At 38.3% G+C, this 17,315-nt stretch overlaps 1 long non-coding RNA gene across 4 annotated transcripts; it reads right to left on the reverse strand.

Annotated features, from left to right (window-relative positions):
• Positions 1-966: 966 nt before the first annotated feature.
• LOC107803929 (uncharacterized) lies at positions 967-8,248 on the reverse strand. 4 transcript variants are annotated; one of them, XR_001652126.2, is made up of 3 exons: positions 7,616-8,242; positions 4,979-6,609; positions 967-1,425 (listed from the first exon to the last, which is right to left on the reverse strand). It is a non-coding gene; the product is annotated as an uncharacterized LOC107803929 (long non-coding RNA). The 4 variants fall into 4 exon arrangements; XR_012700116.1 differs by lacking the exon at positions 967-1,425 and having other exon boundaries at positions 4,073-6,609; positions 7,616-8,248; XR_012700118.1 differs by lacking the exon at positions 967-1,425 and having other exon boundaries at positions 4,073-6,623.
• Between the last annotated feature and the right edge of the window lie 9,067 nt (positions 8,249-17,315).

Consider the following 17,315-nt stretch of genomic DNA (forward strand, 5'->3'; position numbering starts at 1 on the left):
ATAACCTCGTATTTTAATAAAAGGATACAAATACTAAAGCAAAGAAGATAAAATGAGTGGTAAAATCACCACTCATCCACACCCCCAACTTAAGGTCTTTGCTTGTCCTCAAGAAAATAAAAACCACAAAGTAAATGAGGCTCTAACATTTAAAATTCAATTAGCATCGCTATCATCTTCAAATCACATTCTCCAAATACGCATAACACTTATGTCTTTGGTTGGTACTACTAATTAGGCTCACGCATGTGAACTTCAACCAAATAACTCTCTCATTTAAAACAATCTCAAGAATGCAATGGTGTTTTAAAATAATCAAGTGGCAACAACCAAGCCTGAAGAAGTGACTCAAAAGCACTAGTCTACGACATATGTTTAATTTACTCAATTCGGAATTTATCAATCACTCGCAAATTCTTGTTAAATATCTGTTACTCCGCAGAAACGGACATATCAATGCAGAAGCGGACTTCCAGTGCAGAAGCGATACCGCAAATGCAGTGCATCATTCGTAGATGCGATTTCTGCCTCACAACACTTCTTTCGCAGATGCGGACCATTTCTTGTAGATGAGAGACCCCAGATGCAGACCATTTTGTGTATATGTGATTTCACTAGATGCGGTTTCACTTCTTCAACTCTTTTTGCTCAATTTAATTGAGTTCGATTCTCTTCTTGACTCATTGTACCTTAAAATCTAGCAATGCACACCATAAATAACCTCCGATTATAATAAAAGGATACAAAAACTAAAGCAAAGGAGACTAAAATGAGTGGTAAAATCACCACTCATCAACACCCCTAACTTAAAGTCTTTGCTTGTCCTCAAGCAAATCAAAACCATAAACTCAATGAGTCTCTAACATTTTAAATTCAATTAGTATCGCTACCATCTTCAAATCACATTCTCCAATTACGCACATCATTTATGACTTTGGTTAGTACTAATAATTAGGCTCAAGCATGTGAATATCAACCAAATAATGCCCTCATTTAAAACAATCTCAAGAATGCAATGGAGTTTCAAAATAATCAAGTGACAACAACTAAGCCTCAAGAAATGACTCAAAAGCACTAGTCTGCTACATATGATCAATTTACTCAAATCGGAATTTATCAATCACTCGCAGATGCAAGTCTTGTGCAATTTTGGTTACTCCGTAGAAGCGGACATATCAACACAGAAGCGAGTCCGTAGAAGCAAACTTCCAGCACAAAAGTGATATTGCAGATGTGATGCATCGTTCGCAACTACAATTTCAACCTCATAACTCTTCTTCCGCTGATGTAGACCATTTCTCGCAGATGCGGAGCATTTTGCACAAATACAATTTTAGTGGATGCAGTTTAACTGATTCAACTATTTTAGCTCCATTTCACTTCAATTGATTTTGATTCTCTGCTTAAGACATTGTACCTGAAAATCTGGAAATGCACACCATAAATAACCTTATATTATAATAAAATGATACAAAAACTAAAGCAAAGGAGACTAAAATGAGTGGTCATTTAAAATCAAAACCACAAACTCAATGAGGTTCTAACATTTAAAATCCAATTAGCATCGGTATCATCTTCAAATCACATTCTCCAATTACGCATAACACTTATGTCTTTGTAATGAAGAAGGATGGTTCTATGCGCATGTGTATTGATTATCAACAGTTGAACAAGGTTACAGTGAAGAACATGTATCCATTTCCTCGTATTGATGACCTATTGAATCAGCTACAGGGTACCAGAGTGTTCTAAAAGATTGAATTGTGGTCAGGCTATCATCAGTTCAAGATTCGGGAGCCGATATTCCGAAGACTGCCTTCATGACTCGGTATGGTCATTACGAGTTCCTTGTGATATTATTTGGGCTGACCAATGCCCCAACAACATTCATGCACTTGATGAACAGTGTATTCCAACCATATCTTGACTCATTCATCATTATGTTTATTGACGACATCTTGGTGTACTCCTGGAGCCGGGAGGATCATGAGCAGCACCTGAGGACCATGCTCCAGACCTTGAGAGAAAATAAGTTGTATGCAAAAATTTTAAAGTGTGAATTCTGACTTGATTCAGTGGCATTTTTGGGTCTTTTAGCGTCGAGTGAGGGGATCAAGGTAGATCCTAAGAAGGTTTTTACAGTGCAGAGTTGGCCTAGACCGTCTTCAACTACTAAGATCCGGAGTTTTCTTGGTTTGGCAGGGTATTATCGTTGCTTCGTAGAGGGTTTCTCATCTATTACTGCACCTATAACCATATTGACCCAGAAGGGTTCTTCGTTGAGGTGGAACGAGTGTGAGGAGAGATTTCAAAAGCTCAAGACTGTTTTGACTACAACCCTAGTGTTGGTGTTGCCTACGGGTTCAGGGTCTTACACTATGTACTGTGATGCGTCACATGTTGGCCTCGGCGCGATGTTGATGCAGGACGGTGGGGTTATTACCTATGCGTCTAGACAACTGAAGATACATGAGAAGAACTATTATGTCCATGACCTTGAGTTAGCAGCTATTGTTCATGCCTTGAAGATTTGGCTGCACTATTTGTACATTGTCTCTTGTGAGGTTTATACTGACCACCAGATTCTACAACATCTGTTCAAATAGAAATATCTTAACTTGCGGCAGCGGAGATGGTTATAGTTGGTTAAGGACTATGATATCACCATTCTGTATCATCCCGGGAAGGCTAATATGGTGGTTGATGCCTTGAGTCGTAAGGCGGAGAGCTTGGCAAGTTTAGCATATCTACGGGCAGCAGAAAGGCCATTAGCATTGGATGTTCAGGTCTTGTCCAACCAGTTTGTTAGATTGGATATTTCGGAGCCGAGTCGAGTTTTGGCATATGTGGTTTCTCGGTCTTCTCTATATGATCGTATCAGAGAGCGTCAGTATGACAACCCCTTCTACTTGTCCTCAAGGACACAATTTAGCCCGGGGATGCCAAGGAGGTCACTATCGGGGATGACAGTGTGTTACGGATGCAGGGCAGGCTATGTGTGCTCATTATAGATGGTTTGCATGAGTTGATTCTTTAGGAAGCCCACAGTTCGCGGTACTCCATTCATCCGGGTGCTGCTAAGATGTATCAGGACTTGAGGCAGCACTACTGGTGGTGGAGGATGAAGAAAGACATAGTGGAGTATGTAACTTGGTGCCTAAATTGTCAACAGGTGAAGTATGAGCATCAGCAGCCAAGTGGATTGCTTCAGAGGCTAGAGATTCCAGAGTGGAAATGGGAGCGGGTTACTATGGATTTCATTCTGCGGCCCATTTTGCGGTCGCGGACTTAACCTGGAGGGTCATTTTTATCACTTTTTGTCCAGGAATTTTGGGCCATAATAAATAGAATTACTAGAGTTTTTGTGGACCATCTTGTCTGAAAAAGAGGCTACACTTAGAGAATTGAATACACCATTATTTTGGAAGCTTTTGATAGAGAATCCAAGACTTTGTCATCTTTGTAAGCTTTATGACTTTATTTATTACTTTGTTCTTGTATTCTAGTATGAGTAACTAACTTTAAATACTAAGGTTGTGGACCCTAAGTGGGTGTAATGTTAATGGGTGTTTACCATTTAATATATATATATATATATATATATATATATATATATATATATATATATATATATATATATATATATATATATATATATATATATGGTTGGTTGATTTCTATTCATTTCTCATACTTCATTTATGGTCAATGGTTGCAAACATTGACTAGTGCCATTTTACTCTATCTTTACTTGGAAAACTGGGTTAGTGTTTGGTAGAATTGAATAGCAGGAACTCAAGGCTTTAAACCTTATTTAATAGAATCGCTTAGGGATAAGTGGGTTCTACTTGGCATAAATTGGTTGTTCTCAATTGTAACTCTTTTATATTTGGGAAAATCATAAAGAGGAAATACTACCAACTTATTGAAAAATATTGGGTAGTCATTTAGGAACCATTTTCATAGCAAAAGTCCTTCCATTAGAAATATGTCATATTAATACCGATAGTATCATATTCCATTGATGGAGACACAACCTTGGTTTCTTAATCAAATTAATCAATTCTCTTAACAAAATAACTTTTCTTGACAATTCACAATTACAAAGCTCTTTTTAAACTAACGGAGTAGAACTACGGCTTAAGTCAAGTTTCACACTACTCAAGTAACCTTTTCACACCTATTCCCTGTGGGATTTGACCCCAACCTAGTTAGATTATTATATTTGGTATAGACCGTCTTACACCATTTATATAGGTGTAATTTGAGTGTAATCATCAACATTATCATCATTGAACAAGAAGGAATACTCCTCACTGTCGTCTTTGTCCTTGACCGGTATCTTCTTTTTTAGCTGCCCCCATTTGAAGATGGCCTTGATGCCTCTTCACATCTTTATCATGAATTTTTCCTTCTTCTTATTTTTCTATTTCTCCTTTTGAAAGTCTTCCTGAAGATCATCAGGGACCTTGGCCATATTGCCATATGCTGCCTCGAGCCTGCTAATAGAATCTGCTAACTTCTCATGAGACTCTGCCTGTTGTTTCTGGTCCTCTACCTATGTCTTCATCTCTTCTTTAGTACAATACTCAGGCATAGACCAGGAGTGCGAGAGTCCATTCGGGAGTTGTAACACTAAGTCACGAATGGAGACAAGCTAGGAATTCAGCATCCCAAATGGTCCCTCGGGTAGTATCCCTGTGAGGACTCTGGTCAAACAACTGTGGTGATCTTCCTCTTCTTGCTTTTTACTGCACTACCCTCACCAGTCACTCTCAATAGATGAAAGGATTTGTTGGCCGGTAACTAACGATAGGTGCTACGCACATCAACATCTGCCTGCCGACATAACTCTATGATTAACGAAGGGAACATCGAGCTTGGATTGTCTTGTAGCAAGTACTCTTTTAGCTCCTAAAAGATATAATAATTGACATTTACATGAATGCCATCAAGTATGCATGCAATCATCATGCACCTGACATATGAAACATCAGAGACATTGCCATAAGAAGAGACTCCATTACAGATGATGTAAAGCCATATCTTGACCTCAGCTGTGAAGTCAACGAATTTTAAACCCTTCCTCTTGTTGGCCCACTTCGCTCTCTTGTTTGAGGGATAACTTTTAGATGCTAGCCACTCTCTATTTGAGCATATTTTTTTTTCTCGTACCGACTCAAGTGGATGCTTTGGAAGCCCAAAAAACATCATTGATCTGCTCAAGTCCAAATCACACTATTTTGCCCTTATGGTGAGTTGTGGGTCGTTGAAGTTTATACACTTAAGGTTGGTGTAAAACTCACAAGCCCATTCCTAATTTTCATCACACGGAGTAGGCATGAAACAATTCCAACCAGTGGTCTATAGACGGTCATAGAAATCTGGAAGTAGCTCGGCCAATCTATCCCCAAAGATCCCCTTTTCCAGTAGGACCTTCTTTATAAGAAGATTGTCATAGTATCAGTGGTGACAATCAATGGACATGAAGCGATAATTGTCGAATTGCTCTTCTACAGCCTCTTCTTCAATTTCAAGATCATGTGCCATATTTTCATTCATCTTTGGGTCCATATTTTAAGTTCAAAGTACCTAAAAAATCAAAACAAAATTAGTCGGGCATTATAGTCATGTTAAGAAATTCAAAATACATCAATTAGTCCAAAGAATCGAGCCAAATGGGCCGAGCAAGCCATAGTTGCAAAGCTACTAGTTTTGCAAAAATTGGCCAGTCATCGCACCTGCGGAAGAAGCATCGCAGGTGCGGTTCCGCTTCTATGATTTTCACTGCTCAACATAAACTTGCACCTGCAGAACTTTCATCGCAAGTTCGGTTCCACATATGTGGTAAAAGTCTTGCTTCTTCGGTTTTTCACATCTCAGCCAATTTCGCACTTGCTTAACAATTCATCATAGGTGCAGGACGCATATGCAGCCTTTACTTCACAAAAGCGATTTTCACTAGATTTTGAAGGGCCCAGAAACTGTCGACTCTTTTCAATTCAAATCACGTTTTTGGCACAAAAGTTATACTCAAGACTTCTAAATTTGTGCACTACATGATTACACAACTTGATTACACATGATCTCAAGGCACTTAGCACATAAATTTCTCTCGAATAAATCACCGAACACTTAGCAAGAAACGAGAGAGTTTTGATCCTTTAAAGTAATCGGGTACTCAGACTTCTACAACTACACTTAACCAATTTTCCTCACCCGAACACTAACAATTATCGAGATGGGATAAAGAGGCTGTGGGAAATAGCTATGCATAAAAGTATAAGATAACGAGAGAAGAAGAAAATCGGGGAAAAAGAGAGAGTAGCTAAGAGACAAAGGGAAAAAGATGATTACCTGATTTCCTTGTGTGTAGGCAGTAGGATTCGAGTAATAGTTTCCTTGTGTGAAATATGAGAGGGGTTTTGGGTTGGGAGAATAGAGTTCAGACTCTGACCTGCTGAAGGGCATATTGGATCTTTAAAATTATCCGACGAGTCGCATCTACAGATATTTGAACATTTCTGCGGCTCCGCTTATGCGGTTAGGAATCTACTTCTGTGTAAGTTTCGCTTCTACTATACTTTTCTCGCTTCTGTGGTTCTGCACCTGCGAGAATATTTCTGAAGATGCGGTTAAACTAAAGTCTAGATAGAAAATTGGGAATCCACTGTTTGTTGTTCTTCCAACACCTCAAACTTCTCAAATCAACTCTGAAAATTCTAAAACTCTGCAGATTAGTCAAAAATAATATACTAACCTATTCTAAAAATGAAAATTTAAAAAATGACTTAAAATTTTGGAGACGATGGGTTGCCTCCTACCAAGCGCCGCATTTAATGTCGTGGCACGACGCTTACCAACTCCGTTACTTTTCACTCCACTTGGAGGATATGAATTGGAAACCTAACTTCGAATCAAATTTGTGACCACGGGCGGCGTGGGGATGGCAAGTAGATGATCAAGCCAAACATTAATTTATTCATTTTGTATTTCTTAGCTTTCTTTTGAGGAATGCCTTTTTACGTTCTTCACTTTACCTATCATTGTTATCTCTTTTTTTTATTTTAAACCTACCTGACCACATAAGATTGGGCATGGATCCATTACCCCTTTTATCAAATCTTTTGCTTAATCAGTCAAACTTCCTAAGTCCAATTTAGAAATACCTAAATCCTAAAAGGCATGTCCATTATTGAACAAAATCGCAGAATCAAGTTAAGAAACTATTTTGTCATGCTAATAAACGACAGTGACCAAATACTAAAGTTAAAAGAAGTTAATGACTAAAACATGAAATTAACACAATTAAACATGCTTAGTGATAATTAATCATGTGACCAACATCAAATGCATTCAAACAATCGCTTAAGAAGTCTAAATGCTCTTAACATGCAGTGGCTGCTACTAATCGTGGTTAACAACTAATATAAAATTAGTAGATAGTCATGTGTGCCTTTCTTAACTAAGTAGAGATAAAAAGAAACCAAAAAATAACAACAACAACAACAACAACAAAAACAACAACAACAACAACAACAATAACAAACAACAACAACAACAACAACAATAATAATAATAATAAACACAAAAGAAACAAAAGAGAAGAGTGTACCTATCGGAGTAAAGTAGAACCAGGTGAGACTAGATGGTGCATGATTTGGTGGTATCTAACCACCAACGGACCTTTCTCCATTAGAACCACCTTGAACTTCATATTCACTTAGCTAGTTTAAAGCTTTATTACTTACGAATTTCCACCAATGGGTGGATCTACCATGAGTAAGGGCTATTGGGAGGTTAGGCAGTGGCATGGATGGGCTTTTGCATGAACTCCGGTCGATCAATGATGAGTTGATCGGCACCGACATTCATTGAATGAATAGATACTTAAATTACTAGATTGATCTCTCTAAGACCTATCTAATGATGTAACTATTAAGACTTGTTGATCGATGATGGTCGATGAAATCAAGAAGGGAACGAACAGGATAGGGTTTCGAATTTGGTAATGATGGAGTGACATTTGGGGCAGAAGAGTGTAGAGGGGGAGGAGAGGAGAAGAAAAATAATGGTTTGAGGTTGTTTGGTTGACTTCGCCGATAGAGGCAATTTCCGGCCGGTGGTCAACAGTGGTTGGAGTGGTGGTAGGCGGCATAGGCGACCTCTGAACGCCCAGGAGAGGACAGGATTTGAAGATAATTTGGGGAGGAATTGAAAGATTGAATTTTTGGACTTCACTTTTATTAAAAATCAAATTGAACCAAAACGATATAGTTTAAATGTATAACTACATCGTCTTGTGTTCTAGGGGCTGAGGGACCTGGATCGGGTAAAGATGGAAATGGGCTGGTGAGTTAAAAAGCAATTAGGCCATTGGATGTTTGGCCCAGTTTGAGTGTAAGACTAACAAGTCCCTCTCCTTTTCTTCTTTCCTCAAATTTTAAAATTAGCCAATTTTAAATTTAATTCCTAATTACATCCTATTTTACACAATTAACCTATTTATATGTTTTACCTAATATTTACCCTAATTAGATCTGCAAATTAATAAATGGAAATAAGAAATTAAACCTAAAATGCAGAAATAGCTAAATGTATTTTTTGTGATTTTGGTGTCTTAAAAATGCAATTTAATATGTGGTTAATGTTAAAATGTAATTAAATCCCTAAAATGCAATTAATGGAAGACAACAAATATTATTTTATGACTTAGGATATTCTCGCTATGCAAAAATGCAAATAAATTCAATAAAATGCAAACAAACAAAAATAAAGATCCCTAAAGTTCTACAAAATAATAAAGGATTGGAAATTATTTTGAGGTATTTTTAGGAGCAATTCTGTGTAGGAAAAAAATTAGGTGCTCATAATTAAAAGCTAAGTGGAGGTAAGGTTGACTTTTTGAGTGAAACTTAGAAATTTTAAGAAAGGTGCATTGTTTGTGAAAAGTTATGAGATCCACTTATAAGGAATTGAATAAATAAGAAGAAGAAGAAGAAGAAAATGGTCTTGAAAAGAAAGGAAAAAAACTATAACTTACAAAAAGAATGTGTGTTGTATATATCAAAAAATAATTATTCCTTGCTAGTGGCAACGTTTTCTTTAGTTGTGCTTAAAGAACTGAGAGCTTGGTGTTATTATTTTGTGAAGGTTAGGGTGTGGTTCAATACAAATATGGGGTTTGACATGTTAATGTATATGTATTAGAGTGCTTAGGGAGGTGTAGTATTATCCAAATTGTATCATACCCACCCAGCAGCCTATATTACAATATCGTCATAAAGAACCTCCAAATCAGCCATGACTTGATGAATGAAGTTCAACACTGTGGCGAATAACATAGCCTTAGTCATCTTTTCACAATCATTGCACTTCTTGGCGGTGTAATCGGCTATTTCATAAATTCTGGTCTTTGTGGCCCTCTGGTACCGAAACATCTGTCTGATTTGCTGCTCTCGGACTTCCACCAACTATTGGGCCTCGTCTCTCTTATTTTGCAAGTTTATCATATTTTCCTCTAGCTGGTTTAGTAAGTTATAACAATGCTCCCTTTCTGCCCTAAAATCTTCAGCTTGTCTACCCAATTCATTTTCAAAGGCACTCAAATCTTTCCTTAAGCCAAAAACCTCTTCTTCATGCACCTGTTTTGCTTGACAAGAAAATCTTAGATAGTTTTACAAGTATTCTCCTAATTGGATTTGGATTATCATGTTTCGAGCCCTTTCTAGTTCTTTCTCAGTGTTTGTCAAGTCGGCCGCATGGTCAAACACTTTGTGCCTCAAGTTGGCGATGATTTTTTATCCCTTTCGCTTCTCACTTATATATCTGATACTCTTTCGATTTCTCGGAGCTGGGCTCGAAGGGCCTCATTTTGGCGAGCCAATCTCTTCTTTTTGCCCTCATCCTCATGGGCTTGCAATTATTTCTCGAAGTTAACGACTCTCAATTTCTCTTTCAAGATACTTATAGTGGCTCGGTATTTTTCTTCTTTTGATACCCAAGCCCACTCTTCTTGTGCTCCATCAACAAACTCTTGGACGTGGGGCCTCTTGGCAGGTCTCTCAGGCTCATCATTCACTATTGCTCTCTTCTCATGCCAAACAATGTATCCGAGTTCAACCTCACCTTTTGACAAGTCATGTACTTGGGTATCTGGTCCCAAATACTGGCATTCACTCAAAATCTGATGAACCATGTTTTCGAGAAACTGAGCTTCGAGATGATTAGATGATTATTTATTAATCGCGCCTAAGAGAAACTACGATGTTCATGATCAATTAATATTTTCAAGTATAAGATTAGATGTGAAAGTCTGAAGTTATGGAACTTATTCGTTGTGGAGCCTGTGTAAGACTTAGCAAATGAAACTAAGGATCATCATAATTAATTGCCTAACTTTGTTTGTTTATGCGAATTAAATGTTGTTAATGGTTTAAGTTGAAATAATATAATTAACTTACGTGATTATTCAATTTATGTAAGGAGTACTATTCTAGAAATTATTTGAGGTTCATGAAGTATTAGATCAAAAAGGGGAAGGTGACTTTATTCGACATGATCAGAATTTTGGGCTTAGATATCCATAGAGTACATGGAAATAGAAACTAGGCTCAGGTGGAAGCCCAAGTTCGTACAACATATATCTCTAAGGTTGGTACCCACACGCAAATAGTAGTCGGTCCAATTGGACCTCAAATTGTTGGGCCAAGGAGTTAAAGGCTCAGAGTTGTAACGATCTGACAGATCATTTTGTATTAGTGTACCCCATTTCCTCTTTTTATGCTTCACACATGTGAGTTTGTAATTTTATGACTTTCGGGGTTGGTTAGTTTTGTCCCGGGAAGAGTTCGGGTTGATTTGGACCCTTTGATTCTTGGCTTAGAAGCCTAAGTTGTTTATGTTGACCAATGTTTGACTTTTATAAAAATGACCTCGGAACGATATTTGATGGCTCCAATTGCATTGTATCATGATTTTGGACTTGGGCGTATGCCCAAAATCGAATTCGGAAAATGGTAGGTTGATTTGTGTTGTTAGCCGAAAATTGGCAATTTCAGGTTTATAAGTTTGACCGTAGGTTGATTTTTGGCTATTGAGTTTGGAATTTTATTTTGGGACTTGAATAGGTCTATTATGCTATGTGGAAGTTTTCTGCAAAATTTGGTGTCAATTGGAGCTGATTTGGTACTATTCGGACGCTTTGTCGCAATTCTAAAAGTTCTTGAACTTTACTTTGCAATTCATGTGTTTTGGTGCTCGATTCATAGTTTTAGATGTTATTTTTGTCATTTGATATTGCGAGTGAGTTAGTATGATATTTTAGACTTGTGTGGATATTTGGTTTGGAGCTCCGAGGGCTCTGATGATTTTCGAATGTGTCACGAATTGGTTTGGACTGAAAACTGGACTGCTGCTGTGTTGATGCCTCAGGTGTCACAATTTGCAAACACCAGCATCACAATTGTGATCTTAGAAGGGGGGTCTCAAGTGTCACAATTACGATACATGGGTCGCAATTGCGAAGAGTGTCAGGATTTGAGTAGGCTCGCATTTGTGAGAAAAGTGTCGCATTTGCAATGAGAGCAGGCTTCGCAAATGCGAAGCCAATCCTAATGTTGTATTTGCGACTTCATCTTTGGTTGTCAGTGGCCGCATTTGCGAGGATTCCTTTGCAATTGTCGCAATTGTGACATCTGCAACTGAAAAAAAGGTTTGAAAGTCGAGATTTCATATCATTTTATTATATTTTAGAATCCTAGACTAGGTAGGAGGCGATTTGGAGAGGGGATTTATATCTACAAACATTGGGAGCGTGTGTCTAATCAATTTTCAACTATATTTCTTGATTATATATTAGATTTAGCATCAAATTTACGGGAATCAAAGAGTAAAATTTGGAACTTTTGTCAAAGTTTTGAAAAATAAAGATTTGAGTTTTGAGAGTCGATTGGACTCGGATTTGAAAACAAAACATATATATGGACTTGTGAGGTCATGGATAGTCGGAATCTACCCTTGGACCGGGGTTTTGACCAAGCGGGCCCGGGATTAACTTTTGTTGACTTTTTAATAAATGTGTAAAGGTCATAGCTTTATCTATTAATTATTTCCTCTTGCATTGTTTGATTATATTAATTCACTTTTTGTTAGATTTGAGCCGTGTGGAGGCGAATCTTAAGGGAAAAGCTATATTCGAGGGTTGATTTGGCCTAGTTGAGGTAAGTATCTTGCCTAACTTTGTGTGGGGGAACTACCTTTTAAGATTTGGATTGCTTGTGTTAATTGTACTATGTAGAAGACGTGTACACAAGGTGACGAGTATGTACACAAGCTATATGTGATATTTGACCGATTTAGGCTTTTAGACTTCTTCCATGCATTTGGTTGAATTTGTTATAACAGGTTACATCTTTCATTGTTAGATTTCTTCTCACATGCTCTAATATGCGGGTGGAGGTGTATCACAATACCACAATCCCAACACAAAGCGGCCCTACCGCCTCACCCCAATATATGCGGGTAGAGGTGTATCACAATACCACAATCCCTACACAAATGAGCAATTAAGAGTCTTAAGCACATTGAGACTTCTTACACAATACCACAATCTCTACACAAAGTGGCCCTACCGCCTCACCCCAATATATGCGGGTGGAGGTGTATCACAATACCACAATCTCTATACAAAGCAGCCTTGCTGCCTTGCCCCAGTGTATGCAGGTGGAGGTGTAATCCCAATCACAATACCATATATAAACTCAAAGCGACATAGTTTGTCATTACATTTAAGGTCGCAATTTCCCATATCATTGGAATACTTCATGTTCATGCTCATCATGGAGAAAAACAACTCATTACATTAGCACATGCATGGTAAATCAATAAGTGAATTTCAATGGCACATGGGCCCAATTTCTTTTCTTAAGGTTCATCATCATTTAGCATAGGACATCTCCCTTTCATCTCGTTATTCACTCACTTGACATCTTGAGGCCATTAGCTAAGTTCATGGCTCTTGGGGACTTAACGTCGAAGTCATTTACATTAATTATTTTAGTAGCATGCATACTATGATTGAAACAATAGGGACATACAACACCTCATAATTCTCATTTTGGCAAACGGCCACATTTCATGTCCATACCATCACTTACTTGTACTTGCCATGGGTGATCATAGGATATCAAGAACATTTAAAATATTTAGGAACACCATAGCCTCTCCTCATGAGGGCGTAGGAGCTTATAACACATTGGAAACATAAGTACAAATACGTTCATTTCATAACCTTCCACACCATATATCACTTCACAATTACTTTCACCTACTTACAACATCATTATTTCATTGGCTCCCTTGGCCATACATATTATTCTTCATTTATGGCATTATGGTCGTATATCATATTCCGCACTTTTATTTCTTTACTTTCAAGGATTATCATCATAAACATCATCATATAGAATACTCTTGAAATACCTTTCCCCAAAGAGGGCAATACACACTTTCGACTTATGAATATGTGAGAACTCAAAACCTATTGGAAATACCTACCAAGCATAGCATTAGTTAGAGCAACCACATTTGGACATGACTTGAGTACATAAGCTTTTGGATAATTCTATTTTCGGAGTCAATTTGGAATAGTGGAATCAAGGCTCATTTCATAATATTTCACACATCATTTCATTTCATTGGCGCTATTGGCCACAAGTATAACTTTCATTCTTGGAACGGTGTCAACACTTTATAACCCCAAATCACTACTTTCACTTTCAAACAACTTTATAGATTATCGACAACAAAGAATCTCTAATCACGACTTTTAGAACACCTATGAGCAATTAAGAGTCTTAAGCACATTGAGACTTCTTACACAATTTGGCACAATAGCCTTCACTTGAAACACTACTTGGAGTCATAATATTTTTATACCCAACTCATACTTTGAACACATTCTCGAAGGATAACATCATATGATAAGAGCATTCGGAACACATTTTGAACATATACCTTTCAACATAAAGCTTATTCGGAATAGTTGATTTATAAAGAATAACATGGGACTTACAAGAACATCATGGGATTCAATTCTAGGAAAGAAGTTTAGCCAACATACCTCGCTTTGAGTTTTCCTTAAATTACTACAACGTACCGAAAATTCTAGCAATCTCAATGTATTTTGAGACATAACAAAATTAAACCATAATTAGGAAGATATTCATGGTCTCAGCTCATTTGAGCATTTTATCAAATACTAGGTGTGCAAATTTAACTACAAGGTTCTTCTACAAGATTTCCTTCATTCCTCAACCCAATCTTTACCCATTTAAGCTCAACAATCTTCCCACAAACCTTATTGGTACATGCATGTATAAATAATACTCGCATACCCAAGAATCATACTCCTAATCAACCATCTTCTACCCAAATTCGAAATGGAAAACTAGGATATGGAACCTTACCTCTTAGATGAAGAACTTGTGAGATTTCCTTGTTGGATTTCAAAGCTTGGACAAGATCTTGATGAGCAAAGCACTTGAGCTTATTCCTCTCTCTAGAACACTCTCACTTCTCTCTAAAATTATCAGATAATAGCCCCAAAATAAGCCCCAAATGCTATTTATCAAAATGGGTTCGGGTTATAAAAATAGGAAAACAGACCCTCCGAACTCAGGTCTGCGTTCGCACAATGGACTGCACAATGGGTATGCGGGTCGCACAATGGACCGCAAAACTGATGCCCAAAACTGGGCTGCACTGGTCAGGTCTGCGATATTTTTGCGGTCTGCAGACCACTTTTGCAGTTCGCATAATGATTCTTCGGTCGCACATCTAACCGTAGAATCACATTCTTCCATCCTTGGGTAATTTGGTCATAACTTCTTGTAGGAGTGTCCAAATGATGAACGGTTTGAGGAGTTAGAAACTAGACTCGAAGATCTTTCATTTGATAGGTTGTTCATTACATAACTATTTATATATATGTATATATGCTCGTTCAAAGTTTGGTCTTGTGCGTACTCACTTGGAACTTTAGTCTATCATGTAATTTGCAACTTGACTTAGACTTAGGGCTCTCTTTAGACCCCACACCACTTATAATATGCCTCATACACTTATTATCATATCCAATTGATATCTATCATATTAATAGTCCTCGTCTGCACATAAAATAATATAATTAGCGCACATCAACTTTCTTAATAGCGCTTAAGTACTTCAAAATATTTCGGGGTGTTACACTCATGCGGTGACATAAAGAAATATTGTGATTGAAATTGTAAAATACGAGTATGAGGCGGTGCCTCAGTTATGACTCATGGTGTACATTCTATCCTAAAAGAGGCTTGTTGGTTGAACAGTTTATGTTGTTTTCTTTATTGTCTTACTTGTATTTATCCGTGTTTGACTACTTGTTGTTTTCATCATGTGTTTCGCTACTTGTTGCCTTTACCGCTTAAATTTCTATAATTAGCTTATATTATTAAACTGCTTATATGTCATTTACTTTCGCGTTTTCCATTATTAGACTATGCTATATTCTGTTGGGCTTTCTTGTCCTAGCAGGTGTCTCGACCTGGCCTCGTCACTACTTTACCAAGGTTAGGCTTGATACTTACTGGGTACCGTTGTGGTGTACTCATACTACACTTCTGTATATTTTTGTGCAGATCTAAGTGCATCAGCCCGTGATGGATGCTAGTGATTAATTAACTATTATCGGATACTTCAAGGTACACCTACTCGATGTTCGCATGATTCAAAGTCACCTTCCTCTTTTAGTTGTATTACTATTTATTTCTTGTTCCGAAATAGTACTATATTTTGAGACTATCTGTGTACTCTTGTAGAGCTTATGATTAAGTTCCACCAGGTTTTGGAAGTTATTTGTCAGTTATACCCTTTTGGGGTTTATTCTTACATAGTTTAACAATTTAATTTGATGATTAAGTTATTGTTTTTGCTATTTTTCAATATATGTTAGGCTTACCTAGTCTTATAGACTAGGTGCCATCACGACATCCTATGGTGGGAAATTGGGGTTGTGACAAGTTGGTATCACAGCTCTAAGTTCATAGGTGTTACGAGTCATAAGCAAGTTTAGTAAAGTCTTGCGGATTAGTACGGAGACGTCTGTACAACTTATTTTTGAGAGGCTACGGGACTGTCAGGAAAATTCCACTTCTTTGATTCCTTATCGTGCGAATTAGTTGACTTTGAAATCTGAATCTGTGTCTTTCTATTCTCGCATAGATGGTAAGGACACGTATTGGTGGATTCGACAATCAGACACATGCGCTCCCTTCTAGAGCCGCGAGAGGGTGGGGCCGGGGAAGAGGCCGAAGAGGGGCACGTGGTGCAGCTAGAGCACCTGCCCAAGATGCAACTGAGGAAAAACATGTAGCTCTGATTGGGGGACAGGCACCCGAGGCACCTGTTGTCACCCCTGCACTTCAAAAGACTCTATCACAATTTATGAGTATGTTCGGTGCTCTAGCTCAGGCAGGATTGATTCCTCTCATACCACCTACATCTCAGGCTGGGGGAGGATCCCAGACTTCCACAGCCCATATTCCAGAGTAGTGGGCCCAGGTTGATCAGGTCCCGGGAGTTATGCCAGTGCACTCGGTTGTTCCGATTCTGCCTGAGGTTAGGCAGTGGCATCTGAGGAGCAGCAGCTGAGACTTGAGAGGATCAAGAAGTATCATCCTTCTACTTATAGTGGCCTAGGTATCGAGGATGCGTAGGGTTTTCTAGAGAAATACCATTGTATTCTCCGCACCGTTGGCATTATCGAGACTAGCGAAGCTGCTTTTACTACATTCCAGCTATTATGAGCAGCGTATCAGTGGTGGCAGGCTTACGAGGAGGGTAGCCCAGCCGATGCAGTTTCACTCATATGGACTCGCCTTTGAGAGATGTGCTTGAGAGAGTTTTTTCCCTAGACCCTTCGAGATGCATGGCGCACAGAGTTTGAGCAGTTGCACCAGGGTGCCATGTCAGTGTTAGAGTATGCTATCAGATTAAGTGAGTTGTCTCAACATGCACCTACCTTGATTTCTATAGTCATAGAGCGAGTCCGCAGATTCATCGAGGGCTCAACTATGGTATTAGATTCATCATGGCTCAAGCGTTAGCGGCAGATACTCTGTATCAATAGGTGGTAGAGATCGCGCAGAGGTTAAAGGGTATATGGGGTCATGAGAGAGAGGACGGAGAGACCAAGAGGCCTCGAGATTCTGGAGGATATAGTGGTTCCTGCGCTCCACTATGTGAGCCGCCCAGTTCATGTAGCACTTCCAGCTACT

The sequence above is a fragment of the Nicotiana tabacum genome, chromosome 2 (assembly GCF_000715075.1).
Source record: "Nicotiana tabacum cultivar K326 chromosome 2, ASM71507v2, whole genome shotgun sequence".
In the NCBI taxonomy this organism is placed as follows: Eukaryota; Viridiplantae; Streptophyta; class Magnoliopsida; order Solanales; family Solanaceae; genus Nicotiana; species Nicotiana tabacum.